Source organism: Lynx rufus, unplaced genomic scaffold (genome assembly GCF_022079265.1).
Source record: "Lynx rufus isolate CCGP_SWC_20201006 ecotype Redwood Valley unplaced genomic scaffold, mLynRuf1.p SCAF_2, whole genome shotgun sequence".
NCBI lineage: Eukaryota > Metazoa > Chordata > Mammalia > Carnivora > Felidae > Lynx > Lynx rufus.
Window position 1 is genome coordinate 221,585,666 of NW_025814834.1, and position 4,461 is coordinate 221,590,126.

Here is a 4,461-nt window from a genome sequence, read left to right on the forward strand (position 1 = left end):
TTTAAGCACAGGGTGTCACCTGCTCCACTGCCTGCTGGCAGGTCGCCACCCCCAGCCTCAACGTCCTCATACTTAAAACGGGGCAATAACAAGACCAACACTGGGAAGGCTGAAAATAGAACGCAAAAGGGGGGTCTCCCAAGACCAGGCCGGTAGGCCAGGCCCCCGGAAAGGGTGGCTTGCACCTGTTCCTGGCCGGGAGCCCCAGTCAAGCCTCTGTCCCTATCACCTGGGAACCATTTAGGTACCTCCCCAGGCCCGCCTGCTCTCCTAGGCAGAAAGGGCTGGGTGAGTGACCTATAAGCTCTGGGGAGGGGGGTGGACCCTGCCCGGCCCCCCGCTGCTCAGGGTGGCTGCTCTGAAGACCGGCGGGGGGGGGGGGGCAGGCAGAGGGCAGCAGCAAGGGCTCCCCGTCCTAAGCAGCCCCTCTCTCCCGGGCTCACTCTAGGCCAGCGGCTGCTGCATTCGAGCCAAGAGGAAATACTTTGCCAGCTGCTCTCCTGCAGGCAAGACCAGCCCTGGGTCTCTGCCCCCTCCTCCTGTAAACCCGGGTGGCTCCCATGAGGCAGGACAGAGTGACACCAGGTCCCGGTAGGGGGACACTGGAGGCCGGCGGCCCTTCCCCTAGGGCGCCGGAGGGGTGAGGCACGGTCCCCAGGCCCTCTCACCTGCCTGCCACAGGCCTGAGGCAGAGCAAAAACCTCACTTTGCCGGCTTGGCATTTCTGAAGGGTGACACAGATGCCGGGGCCTTTTTGTGTGAACAAACACTCCCGCACCAGCATGCGGGCTGACAGCATCTCCCCACAGCTCCGGCTGCCAGCACAGGCAGGGGGCAGAGCTGGGGGCCCAGAGCACGCCACGGTCTGGCCTGTGGGACAGTGGGATGGTGGGACGCCTCTGACCTGACCTTCACCGGCCCCTTCCCCCTCTGTGATGTGCTGGCCCAGCCCCCCCCCCCCAGGAAAGAGACTGACCCGGAGTTACTGTGGCAACACCCTCTGCTCCCCCAGGGCAACTGGCCCTTTCAGAGCTGTGCAGTCAGGGGGGTCCTGCCATTGGGCAGGGGTCCCGGCCTGCCTATGTCCCCCCGTAGGGCTGCCATAGTGCTCCTGCACAGAAATATGGGGACTGTGGCCTTAGAGCCAGAGGGGCTGGAGGGGGGCCGAGGGCAGGGGAAAGCAGTCCGCGTGGGAAGCAGGGTCCACGTGAGACCCCCTCCAGCTCCCAGAGTTAACTGGGCCTCCTGAGATCCATTTTTATTAACCACATTCTCCCTGATGGTTTCTGGCCTGTCGCAGCTCTGGGCTCCAGGCCTCATGCTGCAGACCCCCCAACCCTCACCTCGGAGGCAGTGGGGCCTGGGGAGTGTGGTGGTGCCCTGGCCTTGCTCTTGGTACACGGGGCCCACAGCCGCCCCGCCTGGGCTGTCCTAAGTTGAACCTAAGTCCTGCTTCCAGACGGCCCAGCAAGGGCCCCCCAGAGCCCACCTCCTGGGAGCTGGCGAGAAGCCCCTGTCTTGGTGGAGGAAACACAGCTGGCACGTCTCTCACATTCCCTATGGGATGAGGGCCTGGCACTCGGAGAGGCCACTGTCTGGCCTAGGAGCCCACAGCCCAGGGAGTGGCAGGGGTTTGGAACAGGCCTCGGCCCCACCCTTGGCCTCTGGTGGGTCCCCAGGGGGAACCAGGTGGGGGTGAAGGCCTTGAGCGGGACCAGGCTTGTGAATTAGCCCTCTTTCTATTCTCTGGAGGCTGCAGGAACATTCCACAAGGTCCACATCTTGGTTCTGCTCAGGGGGCCAATCAGAGGCTCTGAGAGCAGTGGGGCACTTTGTGAAGGAGGTCCCCGATACCACTGCCACACACGGCCTCCAGGCTCGGCCACAGAAAGGAGACAGCAGAGAGAGCTTGGCCCCCGCTGGCCTGTCCCCTAGGAACCCTGGGGTGCACAGCCCAGCGGGTGGGCACCCTGGGCTCCCCAGCTTCTCTCAGGAAAGCCCAGCGGAGTCGCTGAGGCCCCGGGTGCGAACAAGCGACCCTGCTCGCGCTGTCCCAGGGAGCATCAGCCCAGGGAAACTGAGGCCTGCAGGCCAGAGGCTGAGCCAGCCGCATGACTGCGCATGAAAGCTGCCAGCAGCTGCCCTCAGCTCTGGGCTCCCCAAACGGAAGCGGGAGAAGCAGAGGACAGCTGGCTCTCCAGGGAACAGCTGGGTCCTGGAGAGCACCAGGGCGGGCTGGGGGGAGGCTCAGCCCCTTCGGCCACTGCCCGGGGAGTGGGGGAGGGCAGCGGTCACCAACGGCGGGCGGGCCAGACCACTCATGCGCTGCCCACGGCACACTGCTATTAGCCCATTTCACAGGTGAGACGTTCAGGCGAGGCCCCCTGCCCAAGGCCACACAGGGGCTGGTGGCAGAACTGGGAGCTGACCCAAGTCTGCCCCCTGCTCTGGGTGTCCTCCCAGCCCTGGACCGGGCCTGGGCTTCACCGGCCAGCCAAAGCCAGCCTGCAAGAGTGGGACCCCTCATGGACCTGATCTCCACTCCCCACCCACCCTGACACCTGAGTTTCCTTGAGCATGGTTCTCCGGACGGCAGAATCACCCAGGAGCCTGTTTAAAAGGGCCACTTCGGTGGAAACGGCCCAAACCCTCTCAAGTCTGCATTTTCCACACTCCCAGGCAACACATAAAGCCTACTAGACCTGGAGAGCTGCTCAGGGCCACGCTGGGGCCTGGGGTGCCTCCTTGGAGAAGCTCTCGGGTGCCCCAGGGGGCTGTCAGATCCACTTTGGTACAGAGATGTAGTTGAGGTCCCAAGATACAGGCAGCAGGCCTCAGCCCACCAAAGCTGCCCCACCCCAGCAAAGTAGCCAGTCTTGATGAAAGGGGCATTTGGGAGACCCCCCCCCCTTGAGGTGGCCATGACCAGTGGCTGGCAGGACCCGGGAGCAGCCGTTCACTGAAGGAGGGCCCATCCAGGACCTACCTGGCCTCCACATCCCCCTGGAGGCCAGGACCCCCAGGCCCCCTCCCCACCTTCCCCTGGGAGCCTCTGGAGGCTGTGCCCAGCCCAAGGAGAGCCTGGGGTCCTGGGGACCCAGGAGGCAGGCCAGTCAGGGGCTCTGGGGAGAGCAGCTCTCATGCACTTAGCACATCCTCAGCCCGTGGGGCCCAGGGTGTGAGATCCAGGCCCCTGCCTCTGGCCTGCAGGTGTTTGGGTAGGGGTTGGGGCGCGTGCACAGCACAACTATTGCGGAGGGCTGAATGGTGGCCCCTATGAGATGCATCCACACCCCAGAACTTATGCAGAGAAAGGTCTCTGCAGGCGTAACCAAGTTAAGCATCTTGAGATGAGCTCATCCTGGATCGCTCCAGGTGGGTCTTAAATCCAATGACAAGTGTCCTTAGAAGAAAAGGGGAGGACGCACAGGGGGCCGAGCCACGTGAACACAGAGGCAGAGGTTGGAGGGGAGCAGCCACAAGTCCAGGGATGCCAGGGACCCCAGGGTCTGGAACAGGCAGGAAGGATCCTCCCTTAGAGCCCCGCAGGAGTGCAGCGCCGGGCACCCTGGTCTGGGGCTCCCAGCCTCCAGACCAGGATGGAGGTTTGTGGTCGTTTGTCCTGGACGCCGCAGGCACCGAGCAGCTCTCAGGCTGGGCTGGAGGGGCGTCTCACACGGGGTTCGTGGAGAAATCAGCCTTTCTGATAAGGTGGGTGCCTCTGCTGGTCTAGCTGCCGGGGGGGGGGGGGGGCGGGGCACCCAGACAAGGTCCACTAAGGCCCAGGGCCCCGGAGCCCCCAGCGCTGGCAGAGAGCTCCGAGCTCTGCACGAATGACTCGGTCAGAACCCCAAGCTCCTTAGAGAAGGACCCAGGGGAATAGCTGGTTAGGTGACCGCCACGGGTAAGGGGAGCAGGGGAGGCGGGGCTGGGGGAACCAGGTGCCTAGCCTGGGTCAGAGGCCTCCCTGGGCTCGTCCTGTGAGACGGACCAGAGGGACGTTTGGGATTCTGCACCCCCACTTCCCTGCCTTTCTGTCTCCCCCGGTCGGCAGCTCAGGCCACGCTGTCTCTGGCATCCCCATCACGCCTGCGTCTCCCCACGCCCCTCACGCTGGCCCGGCTGCCGAGCCCCATCAGCCGGCGGGAAGGGCCCCTCTCCGAGGACGGCAGAGTCTCTGGACCCGATACGCCAGCCAGCTCGCCTCCTTCCCCTGGGCAGCCTGGGATTGAGTGTATGTGCACGGGCAGTGCCAGGGTACACAGGCGTCAGTGGGGACAGGGGGGAGGTGACGCAGTGGGTGCCGACCCCACAGGTGAGTTGAGTGTTCGGGGCCTTTCCCACGCAGATTCTGGGCTGATCGGACAGCCCTGCCCCAGACCTTCCCAGACCCGGCTGGTTTGCCCTTGAGTGCCTCCCGCCCCCCGCCCCGAGCCTCCCACCCACGGGGGGCTGATGCAC